Consider the following 20,882-nt stretch of genomic DNA (forward strand, 5'->3'; position numbering starts at 1 on the left):
GGATGCACAGATTTGTACGCCGCGTTGGGGTTTGGTTTTAGCCAGAAGGCCAAAGGAACACCTTCAATGGAATTTAAACAGAAGGTGTGGTCATCAGACATTTTTTTTTTTTATAGCAGCGTTATTTTTTTTTCACATCTTTATTGGAGTATAATTGCTTTACAATGGTGTGTTAGTTTCTGCTTTATAACAAAGTGAATCAGTTATACATATACATATGTTGCCATATCTCTTCCCTTTTGCCGTCTCCCTCCCTCCCACCCTCCCTATCCCACCCCTCTAGGTGGTCACAAAGCACCGAGCTGATCTCCCTGTGCTATGCTGCTGCTTCCCACTAGCTATCTACCTTACGTTTGGTAGTGTATATATGTCCATGCCTCTCTCTTGCTTTGTCACAACTTACCCTTCCCCCTCCCCATATCCTCAAGTCCATTCTCTAGTAGGTCTGTGTCTTTATTCCTGTCTTACCCCTAGGTACTTCATGACATTTTTTTCCTTAAATTCCATATATATGTGTTAGCATACGGTATTTGTCTCTCTCTTTCTGACTTACTTCACTCTGTATGACAGACTCTAGGTCTATCCACCTCATTACAAATAGCTCAATTTCGTTTCTTTTTATGGCTGAGTAATATTCCATTGTATATATGTGCCACATCTTCTTTATCCATTCATCCGATGATGGACACTTAGGTTGTTACCATCTCTGGGCTATTGTAAATAGAGCTGCAATGAACATTTTGGTACATGACTCTTTTTGAATTATGCTTTTCTCAGGGTATATGCCCAGTAGTGGGATTGCTGGGTCATATGGTAGTTCTATTTGTAGTTTTTTAAGGAACCTCCATACTGTTCTCCACAGTGGCTGTATCAATTTACATTCCCACCAACAGTGCAAGAGGGTTCCCTTTTCTCCACACCCTCTCCAGCATTTATTCTTTCTAGATTTTTTGATGATGGCCATTCTGACTGGTGTGAGATGATATCTCATTGTAGTTTTGATTTGCATTTCTCTAATGATTAATGAAGTTGAGCATTCTTTCATGTGTTTGTTGGCAGTCTGTATATCTTCTTTGGAGAAATGTCTGTTTAGGTCTTCTGCCCATTTTTGGATTGGGTTGTTTGTTTTTTTGTTATTGAGCTGCGTGAGATGCTTATAAACTTTGGAGATTAATCCTTTGTCAGTTGCTTCATTTGCAAATATTTCCTCCCATTCTGAGTGTTGTCTTTTGGTCTTGTTTATGGTTTCCTTTGCTGTGCAAAAGCTTTGAAGTTTCATTAGGTCCCATTTGTTTATTTTTGTTTTTATTTCCATTTCTCTAGGAGGTGGGTCTAAAAGGATCTTGCTGTGATTTATGTCATAGAGTGTTCTGCCTATGTTTTCCTCTAAGAGTTTGATACTGTCTGGCCTTACATTTAGGCCTTTAATACATTTTGAGCTTATTTTTGTGTATGGTGTTAGGGAATGATCTAATCTCATTCTTTTACATATACCTGTCCAGTTTTCCCAGCACCATTTATTTAAGAGGCTGTCCTTTCTCCACTGTACATTCCTGCCTCCTTTATCAAAGATAAGGTGACCGTATGTGCGTGGGTTTATCTCTGGGCTTTCTATCCTGTTCCATTGATCTATCTTTCTGTTTTTGTGCCAGTACCATACTGTCTTGATTATTGTCACTTTATAGTATAGTCTGAAGTCAGGGAGCCTGATTCCTCCAGCTCCGTTTTTCGTTCTCAAGATTACTTTGGCTATTCGGGGTCTTTTGTGTTTCCATACAAATTGTGAATTTTTTTGTTCTAGTTTTGTGAAAAATACCAGTGGTAGTTTGATAGGGATTGCATTGAATCTGTAGATTGCTTTGGGTAGTAGAGTCATTTTCACAATGTTGATTCTTCCAATCCAAGAACATGGTATATCTCTCCATCTATTTGTATCATCTTTAATTTCTTTCATCAGTGTCTTATAATTTTCTGCATACAGGTCTTTTGTCTCCTTAGGTAGGTTTATTCCTAGATATTTTATTCTTTTTGTTGCATTGGTAAATGGGAGTGTTTTCTTGATTTCACTTTCAGATTTTTCATCATTAGTGTATAAGAATGCCAGAGATTTCTGTGCATTAATTTTGTATCCTGCTACTTACCAAATTCATTGATTAGCTCTAGTAGTTTTTTAGTATCATCTTTAGGGTTCTCTATATATAGAGTCATGTCATCTGCAAACAGTGAGAGCTTTACTTCTTCTTTTCCGATTTGGATTTCTTTTTCTTCTCTGATTGCTGTGGCTAAAACTTCCAAAACTATGTTGAATAAGAGCAGTGAGAGTGGGCAACCTTGTCTCGTTCTGGATCTTAGTGGAAATGCTTTCAGTTTTTCACCATTGAGGACAATGTTGGCTGTGGGTTTATCATATATGGCCTTTATTATGTTGAGGAAAGTTCCTTCTATGCCTAATTTCTGCAGGGTTTTTATCATAAATGGGTGTTGAATTTTGTCGAAAGCTTTCTCTGCATCTATTGAGATGATCATATGGTTTTTCTCAATTTGTTAATATGGTTTATCACATTGTTTTGCGTATATTGAAGAATCCTTGCATTCCTGGAATAAACCCCACTTGATCATGTTGTATGATCCTTTAATGTGCTGTTGGATTCTGTTTGCTAGTATTTTGTTGAGGATTTTTGCATCTATGTTCATCAGTGATATTGGCCTGTAGTTTTCTTTCTTTGTGACATCCTTGTCTGGTTTTGGTATCAAGGTGATGGTGGCCTCGTAGAATGAGTTTGGGAGTGTTCCTCCCTCTGCTATATTTTGGAAGAGTTTGAGAAGGATTGGTGTTAGCTCTTCTCTAAATGTTTGATAGAATTTGCCTGTGAAGCCATCTGGTCCTGGGCTTTTGTTTGTTGGAAGCTTTTAAATCACAGTTTCAATTTCAGTGCTTGTGATTGGTCTGTTCATATTTTCTATTTCTTCCTGATTCAGTCTTGGCAGGTTGTGCATTTCTAAGAATTTGTCCATTTCTTCCAGGTTGTCCATTTTATTGGCATAGAGTTGCTTGTAGTAATCTCTCATGATCTTTTGTATTTTTGCAATGTCAGTTGTTACTTCTCCTTTTTCATTCCTAATTCTATTGATTTGAGTCCTCTCCCTTTTTTTCTTGATGAGTCTGGCTAATGGTTTATCAATTTTGTTTATATTCCCAAAGAACCAGCTTTTAATTTTATTGATCTTTGCTATCGTTTCCTTCATTTCTTTTTCATTTATTTCTGATCTGATTTTTCTGATTTCTTTCCTAAATTTGGGTGTTTTTTTTTTTTTTTTTTCTTCTTTCTCTAATGCTTTAGGTGCAAGGTTAGGTTGTTTATTCGAGATGTTTCCTGTTTCTTAAAGTAAGATTGTATTGCTATAAACTTCGCTCTTAGAACTGCTTTTGCTGCATCCCATAGATTTTGGGTTGTCGTGTCTCCATTGTCATTTTTTTCTAGGTATTTTTTGATTTCCTCTTTGATTTCTTCAGTGATCACTTTGTTATTAAGTAGTGTATTGTTTAGCCTCCATGTGTTTGTATTTTTTACAGATCTTTACCTGTAATTGATATCTAGTCTCATAGCACTGCGGTCGGAAAAGATACTTGAAATAATTTCAATTTTCTTAAATTTACCAAGGCTTGACTTGTGACCCAAGATATGATCTATCCTGGAGAATGTTTCATGAGCACTTGAGAAAAATGTGTATTCTGTTGTTTTTGGATGGAATGTCCTATAAATATCAATTAAGTCCATCTTGTTTAATATAAATATCAATTAAGTCCATCTTGTTTAATGTATCATTTAAAGCTTGTGTTTCCTTATTTATTTTCATTTTGGATGATCTGTCCATTGGTGAAAGTGGGGTGTTAAAGTCATGTACTATGAATGTGTTACTCTCGATTTCTCCTTTTATGGCTGTTAGTATTTGCCTTATGTATTGAGGTGCTCCTATGTTTCATGCATAAATATTTACAATTGTTATATCTTCTTCTTGGATCTATCCCTTGATCATTATGTAGTGTCCTTCTTTGTCTCTTCTAATAGTCTTTATTTTTAAGTCTATTTTGTCTGATATGAGAATTGCTACTCCAGCTTTCTTTTGGTTTCCATTTGCATGAAATATCTTTTTCCATCCCCTTACTTTCTGTCTGTATGTGTCTCTAGGTCTGAAATGGGTCTCTTGTAGACAGCAAATATATGGGTCTTGTTTTTGTATCTATTCAGCCAATCTGTGTCTTTTCGTGGGAGCATTTAGTCCATTTACATTTAAGGTAATTATCAATTTGTATGTTCCTATTCCCATTTTCTTAATTGTTTTGGGTTCGTTATTGTAGGTCTTTTCCTTCTCTTGTGTTTCTTGCCTAGAGAAGTTTCTTTAGCAGTTGTTGTAAAGCTGGTTTGGTGGTGCTGAACTCTCTCAGCTTTTGCTTGTCTGTAAAGGTTTTAATTTCTCCATCAAATCTGTATGAGATCCTTGCTGGGTAGAGTAATGTTGGCTGCAGGTTTTGCTCCTTCATCTCTTTAAATATGTCCTGCAAGTCCCTTCTGGCTTGCAGAGTTTCTGCTGAAAGATCAGCTGTTAACCTTATGGGGATTCCCTTGTGTGTTACTTGTTGTTTTTCCGTTGCTGCTTTTAATATGTTTTCTTTGTATTTAATTTTTGACAATTTGATTAATATGTGTCTTGGCATATTTCTCCTTGGATTTATCCTGTATGGGACTCTCTGTGCTTCCTGGACTTGATTAACTATTTCCTTTCCCATATTAGGGAAGTATTCAACTATAATCTCTTCAAATATTTTCTCAGTCCCTTTCTTTTCCTCTTCTTCTTCTGGAACCCCTATAATTCGAATGTTGGTGCGTTTGATGTTGTCCCAGAGGTCTCTGAGACTGTCCTCAGTTCTTTTCATTCTTTTTTCTTTATTGTGCTCTGCAGTAGTTATTTCCACTATTTTATCTTCCAGGTCACTTATCCGTTCTCCTGCCTCAGTTATTCTGCTATTGATCCCATCTAGAGTATTTTTAATTTCATTTATTGTGTTGTTCATTGTTGGTTGTTTCATCATTAGTTCTTCTAGGTCCTTGTTAAATGTTTCTTGTATTTTGTCTATTCTATTTCCAAGATTTTGGATCATCTTTACTATCATTATTCTGAATTCTTTTTCAGGTACACTGCCAATTTCCCCTTCATTTGTTAGGTCTGGTGGGTTTTTATCTTGCTCCTTCATCTGCTGTGTGTTTTTCTGTCTTCTCATTTTGCTTATCTTACTGTGTTTGGGGTCTCCTTTTCACAGGCTGCAGGTTCGTAGTTCCCATTGGTTTTGGTGTCTGCCCCCAGTGGCTAAGGTTGGTTCAGTGGGTTGTGTAGGCTTCCTGGTGGAGGGGACTAGTGCCTGTGTTCTGGTGGATGAGGCTGGATCTTGTCTTTCTGGTGGGCAGGTCCACATCTAGTGGTGTGTTTTGGGGTATCTGTGGACTTATTATGATTTTAGGCAGCCTCTCTGCTAATGTGTGGGGTTGTGTTCCTGTCTTGCTAGTTGTTTGGCATAGGATGTCCAGCACTGTAGCTTGCTGGTCGTTGAGTGAAGCTGGGTGCTGGTGTTGAGATGGAGATCTCTGGGAGATTTTCGCCATTTGATATTATGTGGAGCTGGGTGTTCTCTTGTGGGCCAGTGTCCTGAAGTTGGCTCTCCCACCTCAGAGGCACAGCACTGACTCCTGGCTGCAGCACTAAGAGCCTTCCATCCACACGGCTCAGAATAAAAGGGAGAAAAAGTAGAAAGAAAGAATTAGTAGAAGGAGAAAGAAAGAAAGGAAGGAAGAAAGAAAGAAAGGAGAGAGGGAGGAGGGAAGGAAGGAAAAAAGAAAAAAGATAAAGTAAAATAAAATATAATAAAGTTATTAAATAAAAAAATAATTATTAAGAAAAAAAAGAAAAAAACAAAAACGGACGGATAGAACCCTAGGACAAATGGTGGAAGCAAAACTATACAGACAAAATCTCACATATAAGCATACACATACACACTCACAAAAAGAGGAAAAGGGGAAAAAAATCATAGATCTTGCTCTCGAAGTCCACCTCCTTAATTTGGGATGATTCGTTGTCTATTCATGTATTCCATAGAGGCAGGTACATCAAGTTGATTGTGGAGCTTTAATCCGCTGCTTCTGAGGCTGCTGGGAGAGATTTCCTTTTCTCTTCTTTGTTCTCACAGCGTCCAGGGGCTCAGCTTTGGATTTGGCCCTGCCTCTGCGTGTAGGTCGGCTCACTGAGGCCGGGGGGAGGGAGGGGTACGGAGGCGGGGCGAGCTTTGCGGCGGCAGAGGCCAGCGTGACGTTGCGCCAGCCTGAGGCGCGCCGTGCGTTCTCCTGGGGGAGTTGTCCCTGCATCACGGGACCGTGGTAGTGGCAGGCTGCACAGGCTCCCCGGAAGGGGGATGTGAATAGTGACCTGTGGTCGCTCACAGGCTTCTTGGTGGCGGCAGCAGCAGCCTTAGCGTCTCATGCCCGTTTCTGGGGTCCGCGCTTTTAGCCGCGGCTCGCACCCTTCTCTGGAGCTCCTTTAAGCAGCGCTCTGAATCCCCTCTCCTCGTGCGCCAGGAAACAAAGAGGGAAGAAAAAGTCTCTTGCCTCTTTGGCAGGTCCAGACATTTTCCCGGGCTCCCTCCCGGCTAGCCGTGGCGCACTAACCCCCTGCAGGCTGTGTTCATGCCACCAACCCCGGTCCTCTGCCGGCGCTCCGACCGAAGCCCGAGCCTCAGCTCCCAGCCCCGCCCGCCCCGGCGGGTGAGCAGACAAGCCTCTCGAGCTGGTGAGTGCCGCTCGGCCCTGATCTTCTGTGCGGGAATCTGTCCGCTTTGCCCTCCGCACCCCTGTTGCTGCGCTCTCCTCCACGACTCCGAAGCTTCCCCCCTCCGCCATCCGCAGTCTCCGCCTGCGAAGGGGCTTCCTAGTGTGTGGAAACGTTTCCTCCTTCTCGGCTCCCTCCCACTGGTGGAGGTCCCGTCCCTATTCTTTTGTCTCTGTTTATTCTTTTCTCTTTTGCCCTACCCAGGTACCTGGGGGGGTTCTTGCGTTTTGGGAGGTCTGAGGTCTTCTGCCAGCGTTCAGTAGGTGTTCTGTAGCAGTTGTTCCACGTGTAGATGTATTTCTGGTGTATCTGTGGGGAGGAAGGTGATCTCCGCGTCTTACTCTTCCGCCATCTTCCCGGAAGCCTATATCCATCAGACATTTTTTTAAGGGCTTCTCCAACTTCTGGGTGAAAAATAGATTGGAGTGAGACAGAAGTGGATTCAGGGACACCACATAAGTGGCTCTTGTCAGAAACTTCACCAAATTTCTCATCTGCAGACCCTGATGCCAACAGCCTGAGTTCCGGGAACAATTTTAACCAGAGTGTACATACAGTTACGCCTAGATACACCCAGCAACAGAGTCTAGAGTGTATCTTGCTGTTGAGTTTGGTGTCCTGTGCCTCTAGGCCACAGCCTTTGCCACTGCAGATGTGTGGGCTTGGGCCATGTGACAGCCACTGTTTCAGGGTTTCCTTCTTCCTCATTTGCTAAAGCCTCTTCCTAAAACCTGCCCCTGATCTCTGCCTGGCTTAACCAGTCCTTCACTTCTGTAGTCATTCATCACACACTGGATGGGCCTCTTAGAATAGCACTGTCTTCCAGATAGAGTTCTGTTCTACCAGCTGCTTCTACCTCAGCTATTGGTTCCCTCACTGGTTTCAGCCCTGCCCTAGGTCAAGGTCCTCACCTGGTCCCTCCCTTCCCCCAAAGTTCCTCTGAGGCGAGGCTGTCAGAATGATACAAAATAAACTACAATAAATAGCACACAACGGTGGGTTACCTATCTAGAAGCGTTTTCCTTTAGCAGAAGACAGCTTTATTTCTTATTCTTCTGAGAGAGCAAGGTAAGATTTATTATTTGTTAACAGTTGCACCAGAAATTCCAGTGTGGCTGAAGCACTGTTGCATACGGTTATCAAAAGAATCAGGAACATGTTTTATAGCAATAAATATCACTCAGATTTTTTTCTCAAACATGTTTCATTGTTTAGGTGTTTTTGCTTTTAACTGGCCTGTCTGACTCCCATGTTTCTCTGGATTTCCTGCAGTACAAATGATACACCTCAGTGAAGAAAGATACTGGCATGTGAAAAGAAGAGAGTCAATTTAATCTGCATTTAATCTGTAGCAGGTGTGCTGTTGGATTTAGTAAGCATTTCTGGGTAAGCAGTGTTTTTTTTTTTCTTTCTTTCCTTAGGAAGAGGCCTTGAATCACATGAGCAAATTTTAAATCAAAACATGAAATATAATCTGAGCAGGATACAACAAATAATTCTCCACCCTTACACTTTCTCTACACCTAAAAGAAAAAAAGTTAGAGGGAAAAAGTTTTCTCTGAGCTTGCTAGGGTACATTTCTTTTTCTTTTGTTTCCTTTTTCCTTTTCCAGTCCAGGCAAGATGGGACCACCCATAGAAATTAACTAACATCTCATTTCCTGAGTCTGAAATCTGAAAAACATTCATAAGTTTCAGGATAACATCTTTTTACATCTGTGTTTATGGTTCCGTTTTAAACACCTTTTTCTAAAAATAGAATTCTCAGTATGACCAGAACAAACACGGACTGGGTGAAAAATGTTTCTGCCAGATTGTGAGATTGATGTGAATTAAAGTAGCTGAAATGTAAGCCCATGTTATTGTAATCTGAAGTGTTAGAGCGTGCCCTTCAGCTAAGAAATGCAAAATATTTTCAAAACAAGCATCATGTGACACTCAGCAGATTGAGTCATATTATTGCAGCTCTCCAGAGGAGGTAATTTGTTGTGCAGAGACTTTGGGATGTTTTGCTAAAATATTGACCTTTTATTTCCTAATGCGGCTCAGAATTCTCAAATTTTTGATGCACTTGTTTTACATTTTGTTCTGTTAACCAGATTGCTGTCAAAAATTCTAATGAATCTTACTATCTTTTAAGATAGAAGGGATAGCAAAAAAGATGTACAAAAAAAGAACAACAAAGTTTCAGGTGTTTTGATTTAACGCTTTTTATGCAGTTTTGAAGTTCCCAACCATAGTATTAACTTTACTTCAGCACTTTGTAACCTGTCCTCAAATTTGGGATTTTCTTTATCCTTTCTTCCATGTACTCTGATAGCACATATGTTATAATCTGTAGATTAGTTTAATTTTCTGCAATGATGAAAACATCAAAGAGTTTTAGTCACTTGAGCTGCCAGTTAGAAATTGAAGCTTCCAGCTCCACCTGAGCAGAAATAAACAAGCCCCAAAAGGAAAGATGAGTAGGAGCCAGAAAGAGATCCAGTGGCAAAGCTTTTGTGGGAAATATGGAAGAACAATGTTATTTCTGCTTACTAGATATGTGAGCACAGTGCAAGGGACACCAAAAGCTGAGGCTGGACAAAAACAAGAAGCAGAGGCTTTGACTTATATCAAAATTGGTCAGGAGAGAGGCAATTGTCCTTTGCAAATAATTTCCAAAAGAGCTTCCTACCTAACAATACACCCTCCATTCAGTTCATCTTTTGTCTTCTATTCCTTTTATTTCCTTTGGGGTTTTTTGTTTGCTTTGTTTTGTTTACATAGATGCTTAGCTTCTGGCTCTCATCATTTCTCAAACTCCAGCTCAGTGACTTTTTTTTTTTAAATAACAAAGGACGTTCCCAATTTAATGAATGAAATTAATTTTCAGATTTAAGAAATCCAGTAAATCTCAAGAAGAATAAATATGAGCAGAAACATGCTTAGGCCCATAATAGATAGAAGGCTGAAAACCAAAGAGAAAAAAACTTGAAAGCAGACAGACAAAAAATGGCAACTCGACATAAAGCAGCACACAGTTTGAATGATGTTGATTTCCTATCAGAAACTATGGAGATGAAAAACAACATCAAAGAGGTTTAAAAAAAATCTGCCAAGACAAAATTCTGCATCCAGCATAAGTGTTCTTCAGGAACAAAGGCAAATAAAGACATTTCAGGTAAATGAAAACAAAAAAAACTCAGCACAAGCAAACCTGAACCATAACAAATGGGAAAAACAAGTTTTTCAAGTTGAAGGAAAATTATACCAGGCAGAATTATATATATATATTTATATATATAATCATAAATAATTTGTATATTAAGTAATACATAATTACAAATAGATAATTTATATGCACATTTGATAATTTTCATATCTTTCCTCCATATTTTTTAGCTGGGAGAATTAAAGAGGAAAATTGTTTCGTCAGTTTTGAATAAAAGATTCTTTAAATTCTATAGTGCTCAACGATTTTCAGAAGTTTCACACACGTGATTTCATACAACCCCACAATAACCTTTTTATTTTCAAATTCCAACTCAGTGACTTTTTTGATCTGTTTGTATTCAGTAGGTTATTCCTAGGCATAGCACCCATAGTAAGATTTTAGATATGTTCACTTATTTTTTTAATTAGTCCTCTGTCCAGAGCCAGCTCCCTCTGTTATTCTGTGCTGGCTCAAAGCTCTGACTCATCTTCCTGGTAAGATGCTGCCTATCTTTGCCAAAGAAAAAAAGACCCATTTCTGAAGGAGGCAGAGTTAAAAGTTCTCCAAGGGCCCAATTTCTGTGAATTCATAATCCAAACATATACAATGTAAGTGAAAGCTGAACAATTACCTCATAACTGTTGGAGAACATATTTGAGGTAGGGCCGTATGTGTCTGTGTTTAATTATCTTTATGATTAACAGAAAAACACTTTCGAAGGACCAAAACATTTTTAGTTCGTCTAACCAAAGGAAGATCAAATTTGTATAGGGCCTTTCAACTTAAAGGGGTACTCTTTAAGAAAAAGAACACAGAATTAAAACTAGAAAATTAGGAACAAAAGTGAATATATGTTTGGAAAGAAAAATAGATCACAATAAAATACATTTTAAAAAATAGATAAATACATTAAACATCATACAATAAAGAAAATAACTATTTTATTAATTAATTGCCTGTTAAGCCTCTCAGATACAAGTTTCTATTTTTTGGCTTCATACTCTGAAAAATATATACAAAATTAATTGGAACACAAGAGGAATTAAAATACAGTTTTAAATTGTTGCTACATTATATTGAGCTGCATAAATATGTAATCATATTACTCTAATACTACATACATTAACTAAGTTGATGAATATGCATAGGTATCTTGTCATCAGAGCGCTTATTTTTTCAGTCTATATTTCTTTATTGTTGACAATTTTGTGTACTATTTCATCTGGAACTGCTCAACTTTCCAAGGACAAAGCATGTCAGATACTATAAGAAGTGATAGTGATCTGACATATTAGAATGAAATGCACAGTCTGTCAAGAAACTTATTGTTACTTAATATTACTGTTTGTAATATTCCTAAAGTTTGTAACCTATAAACACAAGAATTATTAGATAGATTTTACTTTGTGTGATTCTCATCCAAAAAAGAAAAAAATATCGCGCATTTATCCTTGTACATTCTACATTATTAAGTATGTTACTGACAGGAGAGAATGACCATTTTGATTAGGTGATAATAGGAAGGGGGATGTTTTGCTTACAATTCTACACTTCTGATGCTTAGAAGAATTTTCCACAAACTAGCTTCTGGCTTCCTGATTTCTAAGTCCTTTTTCTCTTCCACAATCCACATACTTCAGTGCCTGGTGCTATAGGACACATTCATATCACAACATGACTCCACTCTTGCACTTTCATGTTGTAATGCCAGATAGTCCACAGAAGTTTCCTGGAAGCAATTCTTCCAAAGAGTTGGCAATTATACATGGAAGTGATTGTCAACTTCTGCATCCCCAAAATGCCTGACACCAGAAGGATGCAGGAAAGAAAGTATGAGTGGAGACAGGAGTCTTAACCAATTGTAGTTAAAAGTTTGTAAATTTTACAAAATCATATGACCATGTGAACACATGGCTAGGACCTTCCCAAGGCCTGGGAGGGAGCCATGCAAGGAAAGGCCTTGAAATGCAAGCTCCATCAGCTTCACAGTAAAGTTGCTTCTGCATCTAACCTCATTGACCTTTTAAAACAGGATGGTTAGACTCCCGGTTTCCTGCACATAAGGAGCTTAGAGGTTGTCTCGCTATCCTAACCATGAGTAAAAAGCTAAACAACTCTTCTCAGATCCATCAGAAGTCACAGGGTAAACTGCTGTCCCAAAAGTTGGAGAGACAAACAGGTGGATACAGAGAATCACAACTTACCGGAGCAGAAACCCACAAGCACAAACTTCCGTAGGAACCAGTAGGAAAACATAAACCATAAATTGACGAATCCCTGTAGGTTCAGTGTGGATGTGTCTGAGAGCTAAAAACTGTTAGGGGCCCATTCATTGGGGACGGGGGAGGGGTATTTCCACACTTTTGTGAGTTTTACCTCCAGGGACTCTATCAGGTCCTCACAGTAAAGAGTGGATAAAAGTATCCTCATGCTTTCAGCAGGGAAAAGGGAAAAGGAAACTTTTTAAATATACCAGAGCATTCTGTTCTTCTTACAAGATCTACCCTCAAGAGAAATGATTTTACAAGAGCCTAACCTATAGGGATTTTATCAGAGCCTAACTGAGCTGAGGGAAGGGAAATACCCCCCTCAACCCCCTCTAACCATCCTGTCCCACCTAAGGGGAGAGGGGACTGAGAAGTACTGCTGAAGTTCACAGTCCAGGGGCACAAGCTCACCGAAGACTGAGACCTAATCATGGGACTATAGTGTGCTTCCCCTCTCCCCACACCTTACCACTACATTACTAAAGATCTATTTACTTAAGTTTCTTTTACCAAGTACATCATGTCCACCTCTCAACAAAAACTTCCAAGACATACTAAATAGCAAAAAACATAGTTTGAGGAGCCTGAGCAATATCAGAATCAAAGTCAGATATGGCAGGAATGTTGGAATTATCAGACCAAGAATTTTAATAACTAAGATTAATATGTAGACAACTTATAAGTAAACAACATTAAGAACACGTAGATAGTGTAAGCAGAAAGATGGAAATTCTAAGAAACAATCAAAAAGAAATTCCAGAAATCAAAAACATTGTAACAGGGCTTCCCTGGTGGCGCAGTGGTTGAGAGTCCGCCTGCCGATGCAGGGGACACGGATTCGTGCCCCGGTCCAGGAAGATCCCACATGCCGCGAAGCAGCTGGGCCAGTGAGCCATGGCCGCTGAGCCTGTGCGTCCACAGCCTGTGCTCCGCAACGGGAGAGGCCACAACAGTGAGAGGCCTACGTACCGCAAAAAAAAAAGAAAACAGAGGTATTACATGATGATAAAAACAACAATACTCCAAGAAGACATAGCAATCCATATGTGCCTAACAACAGAATGACAAAATATATGAAGCAAAAACAATAGAACTCCAAGGAGAAAATGATGTATATACTATTATATTTGGAGACTTAAACACTCCTTTATAAGAAATGGACAGATTCAGCAAGCAGAAAATTTGTAAGACATAACTAAACTCAACAATACCTCAATCAAATGGATATAATTGACATCTGTGGACAGCATCCATAACAGCAGATTATACATTCTCCTCAACTTTGCATGGAACATTCACCAATATAGACAACTTCTGAGCCATAAAACACGTCTTAACAAATTTAAAGGAATAGAAATCACACAATGTTTGCTCTCAGACCACAATAGAATTAAACTAAGTATCAATAACACAAAGAGCTGGAAATCTCAAAATACATGGGGAACACCAACACAATTCTAAACATACAAGGTCAAGGAATAAAATCTCAAGAGAAATTTAAAAGTATTTTTAACTAAGTAAAAACGAAAATACAACATCAAAATTTATGGATGCTGTGAAAGCACTGCAAAGAGGAAACTTTATAGCATTGAATGCATTTTTTTTTTTAAGAAATATCTAGGGCTTCCCAGGTTGTGCAGTTGTTAAGAATCCGCCTACCAGTGCAGGGGACACGGGTTCGAGCCCTGGTCCAGGAAGATCCCACATGCTGAGGAGCAACTAAGCCCGCGAGCCACAACTACTGAGCCCATGTGCCACAACTACTGAAGCCCGTGCACCTAGAGCCTGTGCTCTGTAACAAGAGAAGCCAACGCATGAGAAGCCCACGCACCGCAACAAAGAGTAGCCCCTGCTCACTGCCTGCATGCAGCAACGAAGACCCAATGCAGCCAAAAATAAATTTATTTTAAAAAAAGAAAAGAAATATCTAAAATCAATAATCAAAGCTTCCACATTAGGAAATTGGAAAAAAGGAAGAGAAAATTAAATCCAAAGTAAACAGAAGAAAAGAAATAAGAATTAGAGCAGAAATCAATAAGAGAGCAAATAGGAAATCAATAGAAAACAATGAAATCAAAAGCTAGTTCTTTAATAAAATCAGTAAGCCTCTAGCAAAGCTAACTAAGAAAAAAAGAGAAAGGATACCAATTAGTAATATCAGAAATGAAAGAGGGGGGCTTCCCTGGTGGCGCAGTGGTTAATAATCTGCCTGCCAATGCAGGGGACACAGGTTTGAGCCCTGGTCCGAGAAGATCCCACATGCCGCGGAGCAACTAAGCCCACGAGCCACAACTACTGAAGCCTGCATGCCTAGAGCCCATGCTCCACAGCAAGGAGAAGCCTGTGCACCTCAATGAAGAGCAGCCCCCGCTCACCACAACTAGAGGAAGTCCATGCGCAGCAACGAAGACCCAACTCAGCCAAAAATAAATTAATTTTTTAAAATAGAAATGAAAGAGGGAAGGTCAATACAGGTCTTATGAACATTACAAGGGTAATAAAGGAATACTATGAACAAATCTGCCCACACATTTCACAACCTGGATGGAGGATCATTTCCTTGAGGGACACAATTTGCCAAAACTCTTACAAGCAGAAATAGACCATCTGAATAGGCTTGTATCTATTTTTGTATCAAAAAATTAAATCAACAATTAGTAACTGTCCAAACAGAAAACACCAGGTCCAGATGGGTTCACTGGTGAATTCTACCAAATAGTTTAAGAAGAAATCATACCAATTCTCTACAATGTCTTCCAGAAGATATAAGCAGAGAAAATACTTTCTGAACGATTTTATGGGGCCAGCACTACCCTAATACCAAATGCTGACTAGGATGTGGAGCAACAGGAACTCTCATTCACTGCTGGTGGGAACGCAAAATGGTATGGCACCTTTGGAAGGCAGTTGGATGGCTTCTTATAAAAATAAACATACTTTTCCCATCAGGTTTAACAATCACACTCTTGGGTATTTTCCCAAAGGAGTGGAAATCTTAGATACTCAAATACCTGCATATATCATAATTGCTAAAACTTGGAGGCAAACAAGATGTCCTTCAGTAGGTGAATGGGTAAATAAACTGGTATATCCAGACAATGGAATATTATTCAATGCTAAAATAAAAGAGCTATCAGGCCATGAAAAGACATGGAGGAACCTTAAATACATATTACTAAGTGAGAGAAGTCAACCAAAAAATACCACATACTGTGTGATTCCAACTATAAGACATTCAGGAAAAGGCAAAACTATGCAGACAGTGGATGCCTCAGGTTTGGGGGGAAGAAGAGATAAGTAGGTAGAGTGCAGAGAATTTTTAGAGCAATGAAACCACTCTATGTGATATCAGAATCATGCATGCATGTCATTATAAAATTGTCCAAACCCATAGAACGTACAACACCAATAATTAATCCTAGTGTAAAAAATGGACATCCAATGATAATAACATGTCAGAGTAGGTTCATAAATTTTTACAAATAATCTACACTGGATTGATAACAGGAAAGGCTATGGATGTTTGTGCCAAAAAGTAAGAAAGGGCATTGCAGGTAGAGGGCATAGTGTATGAGAGGTTCATTAGAAAACAAGGAGCATAATCACTCAAAAGACTAAAAGTGTATGTGCCTGGAGCACAGTGAGCAAGGATTATCACAGGATGAAGCTAGAAATTAGGCAGAAGCCAGATCATGTAGGGCCTTCCCAGATATTAGACTAAGTGATTAAAAGGTTTTAAGCAAAAAGGAGCACTGTCAGATTTAACCTTAAAAAAAATAATTCTGAGATAGACACAATATAGAAAAGTTAGGGGGAATGATACTTCTCTAAGGATATCATTTTTATCACTTTGACTTTGAACCATGTTATTGTTTAATACTCATAAAATAATAATGAATATATTTTATTCCTTAAAGGGAATACAAACTAAAGCAAATGAACCTTATTATAATCCAAAAGGATAACATAACCATATTTGAGGTGGGGGAGGTGGGGGGAGGACCAGGAAGGGCTATTCAAGTAACTTTTTTAAAATTGAGACTTAATTGACATATAACATTATATTAGTTACAGGTTCAAGTAACTTTTGAACACAGCATTTTAATACTATACGTTCATTCTAAAGAGAAAGAACTGTAAGTAAATATTAAACATATGATTTTTAATATATATATTATAAAAGAGGGAGAGAGTTCAAGAAATAGGTAAGGGATATATGTGTATGCATGTATATATGTATGTGTATGCACATACATATTCCTTAGCAATGTCTGTTGAGAAAACCTAGAGGTAATCACTCCCCAATAGCAATGAGAAAAATTAATGACCAAATTTTGACTTCTAAATATATTTTGTACTAAAAGGAACCATGACTCCTTAGAGAAATGGTTGATTTCAGCCTAGGACAGAAAAAATAGAAGAGGAACTGTGAACATCTTGTGCCAAAAAGTAAGGAAGGGCTTCAAAAATGTCGGGGATGACAATAAATTAACACAGGAACAATTTTTTTTTTAATAGTCACAAAATTTATTATGTTAAAAAGGCAGATTAGAAAATGGCATTACGGTATTATCTAATTTTTTTTAATTTTTATGAATATGTTGCTTTTATAAGTAGCTTGAATAAACATACACTAAAACATTACCATTAAATCCAAGGAAGAAGGGATATATGTATATGTGCGACCGATTCACTCTGCTGTACAGCAGAAACCAATACAACATTGCAAAGCAACTACACCCTGACAAAAAAAAATTTTTTAATTAAAAAATGTTACCATTAACTATCTTCATGTGTAAGAACTATGGAATTTTCTTACATATGTGTATGTGTGTGTGTGTGTGTGTGTGTGTGTGTGTGTGTGTGTGTGTATATATATACTTTTTTTTTTTTGGCCGTGCCATGTGGCATGTGGGATATTAGTTTCCTGACTGGGGATGGAACCCGCGCCCCCTGCATTGGAAGCTCAGAGTCTTAACCACTAGACTGCCAGGGAAGTCTGATTATGGAAATTATAGTTCATTAATTAACTAAACACAGGACCATTTTGAAAAAGATCTTACCTAACCAAATCTAAAAATCACTATATTAAGATTAAAATAATTATATTATTATTTTAGGAAAATAAATATACTAACAGATTAAAACTCATTGAAGGAAATAAGAATCCATGAATTTATACTAATATAGAAAATATATGAATGAATGAATGAGTGAATGGGAAGAGAAAAAGCTTTTATGTGACAAATATAATTGATTTAGGCAAAAATCATCAATCATTAAACTACTGGATGAAAGTTTGGTGATGAATCGAGAGACTTGTGTAGACTTACAAAATATTATCTCCCCTGAAAATACTTGTTAATTAAAAGGAGAAAAGTAGAAACTTTACAACCGAGAGAACTCTAACCAAATGATCAAAGTGAACATCACTGGTGTTCAGACAAATCAACATCATGTGCCTCACGATACAGGGCATTGAGAAGCATACAACATCACTTCTGTGGTATTCCTGCCCAAAATACATAACCTCAAACTAATCACAAGGAAACATCAGACAAATCCAAACTGAGAAACATTCTACAACAATAACTGGCCTGTGTTCTACAAATACATCAAGGATATGATCAACAAAAGCAGACTGAAGAACTTCTCCAGATTAAATTAGACTGAAGAGATGTGACCAGTGCAACATGTGATCCTGGAGGAACACTGGACCCCATTTTTTTCTTTTTCTTTTTTTTTATTTTTTCTTTTAAAATTAAGAACTTCAGTTCCTTCAAAGATATTAAGAGAATAAAAGATATTGTTAAGACATATTGTTAACAAAATATTTTCTCCACTGGGAAATCACATATTTGATAATCAGCTTGCATCCAGATTATGTGAAGAATTCTCAAAACTCAACAATAAGACAACAAACGATCCAATTTTTTTAAGTGGGCAAAAGATTTGAACTGACACTTCATCAAAGAGGTTATATGCATGACAAATAAGCACCATGAAAAGACACTCAACGTTACTAGTTATGAGAGAAATGCCTATGAAAACCACAGTGAGATACCACTACCTACCTATTAGAATGACTAAATTAAAGAGTGTAAAAAGTGTTAGCAAGACTGTGGAGCAACTGGATGTCTTACACAGTACTGAGGGAATGTAAAATGGACCAACCACTTTGGAAGACAGTTTGGCAGTTTCTTAAAATGTTAAATACACACTTATCATGTGACCAAGCCATTCCACTCCAAGGTATTTATTTACCCAAGAGAAATGTAAGCATATGTCCACACAAAGATTTGTACATAAATGTTCATAGAAGTTTCATTTGTAATAGCCAACCACTTTCTACTACCTCAACTGATATAAAATCTAATCCAAGTCACATCATCTCTAGCTTTAATTATTGTAATAACCCCTGCACTGGACTAAATGTTTGTGTCCCCCAAAATTCATATTTTGAAATCCTAGCTCCCAATGTGATGGTACTTAGAGGTGGGACCTTTGAGAGGTAATTAGGTCATGAGGGTGGAGCCCTCATGAATGGGATTAGTGCTCTTATAAAAGGGACCCCAGAGAGCCTTCTCTCCCTTTCTACCCTTTGAGGATACAACGAGACAGTCGGAGGAGGCTGGACATCTGAGGTCAGAGGGCCAGCATGGTCAGGTTCTGGTGAGAACCCTCCTCCTTCTGTTGGTTATAAGCCATTTATAAGCGACCCAGTCTAAGGTGCTTTGTTATAGCAGCCCAAACTAAGACACCCCATAATTGGTCTCCCTATGGCTGCCCTGACCCCAACCTCAGCAGTGTATTCTCAACATACAGCAAAGTATCTCTCAAAGCATTAAGTCCTACAGGAGTACTTACATAATCCTAACTGCCTGCCCCACCTGTCTATCTGACTTTATCCCTTATCACTCGCCATTTTTTTTTGTTTGTTTGGTTTTTTCTTTTCTTTTTTTTGGCTGTGTTGGGTCTTCGTTGCTGTGCCCAGGCTTTCTCTAGTTGCAGTGAGCGGGGGCTACTCTTCGTTGTGGTGCACGGGCTTCTCACTGTGGTGGCTTCTCTTGTTGTGGAGCATGGGCTCTAGGCATGGGGGCTTCAGTAGTTGTGGTGCACTGGCTTAGCTGCTCCATGGCATTCACTCTCCTTCTTACTTCTCAGTTCCAACCACATTATCTCCTTGCTTTTCCTCAAGCACAGTAAGCATGTTCCTTCTTCAGAGATTTTTGCACTTACTGCCTAGAAACTCTTTGTCCAAATATCCACAACGACGACTCCCTTACCTCCTACAGGTCTCTGTTCAAATACCATCTTCTCACTGGAGATTCTTTCAGATAAACCCATAGAAAATAGCTAGTTCCTCACTGATACCCCCATTCCTCTCCCCTTTCTCTGTACTACTCCTCACCGTCCAACATGGTGTGTATTTACTTTTTTAGTTATTGTCTCCATGTTCTCACAACCACTAGAATATAAGCTCTGTGAGAGCAAGAACTTTGTTCACTGCTGTATTCCCTAACAACTAGAATAGTACCTGGTAGGTAGATATTCAATAAATTCTTGTTGATTGGATGCATCAATATTGTAACTGCATTATCTTTAATCTTTTGTTTGACATCTACAAATTGGTAACGGTTTCCTGACCTATTAGAAGTAACTTAAGTGAGAACTTTTATGTTAAATTTACTTTGTTCCATATTTTATGGGCTTTTTTCTTTAAGTGACTTGTCGTTGTCTATTCTTCCTTCCCTCATCCCTACCACATTAGTTCATTTAATTTCAGATGTGGCAGTACTCTCTGATCATACATCCAAAGTGTTATGCTATTTTCTCTTCTTCATTTCTCAAGGTCTGTAATAGCTGAGTAGGGGAAGAAGGATCAGACCTAGTGCTAAAATATATGGTAGACATTTTCCTAGTGCTTGGGAAGGAATGAGTACTTCTAAAATGTAGAGAAAAAGAGGAAAGAAAAGAAAAATGGCTCTTCCTGGCAGCACTATTTCCTAACCCTGATTCTTTGGTTACTCAGTACATAGCATTTGAGAGCTGCTGCTCTTACAATGTCCCTCTACATTATCGCGATGATTGAAAGGCATAATTTGATCACCTGCAGTTTACTGTTAAGGATGCATAGTAGTTATCACAATGCATAACTGAATTAATAGAGCAAGAATTTGTCCAGAATAGCTGCCACTGTTGTTTAGTCTCCAGTTTCTGCTCATATACCACTGGTCATTCCCCACACTTAACTAGCACAATGTAAGTTTCTTGCTGTGATGCCATTTTCTAACCCCATCCTGCTGAGGTAACCTAGTTGCTTACAGAAAGAAAGCTGCCTCGGGAGTGGCTGAGATTCTTTGCTGCTTACAAAAAAAAAAAAAATTATTCTATGACCAATATGAATAATGTGAGATAACTTCAAAAGGGCCAAAGAATTAAAAACAAGAATAAATCCTGAGGAAGGATATTTGACAAGCTTTTGGCATTATAAAAGAAGAAAATCTAAGAAATTACAGAGGGAAGACTATTTTGATCTTC

The 20,882-nt window shown here is 38.4% G+C and overlaps 1 pseudogene; it reads left to right on the forward strand.

The window, feature by feature from the left end:
• The first annotated feature begins 6,737 nt into the window (after nucleotides 1-6,737).
• LOC132434242 (MORF4 family-associated protein 1-like) overlaps nucleotides 6,738-20,882 on the forward strand; it is a 33,153-nt pseudogene continuing 19,008 nt past the window's right edge.

The sequence above is a fragment of the Delphinus delphis genome, chromosome 11 (assembly GCF_949987515.2).
Source record: "Delphinus delphis chromosome 11, mDelDel1.2, whole genome shotgun sequence".
Lineage (NCBI taxonomy): Eukaryota > Metazoa > Chordata > Mammalia > Artiodactyla > Delphinidae > Delphinus > Delphinus delphis.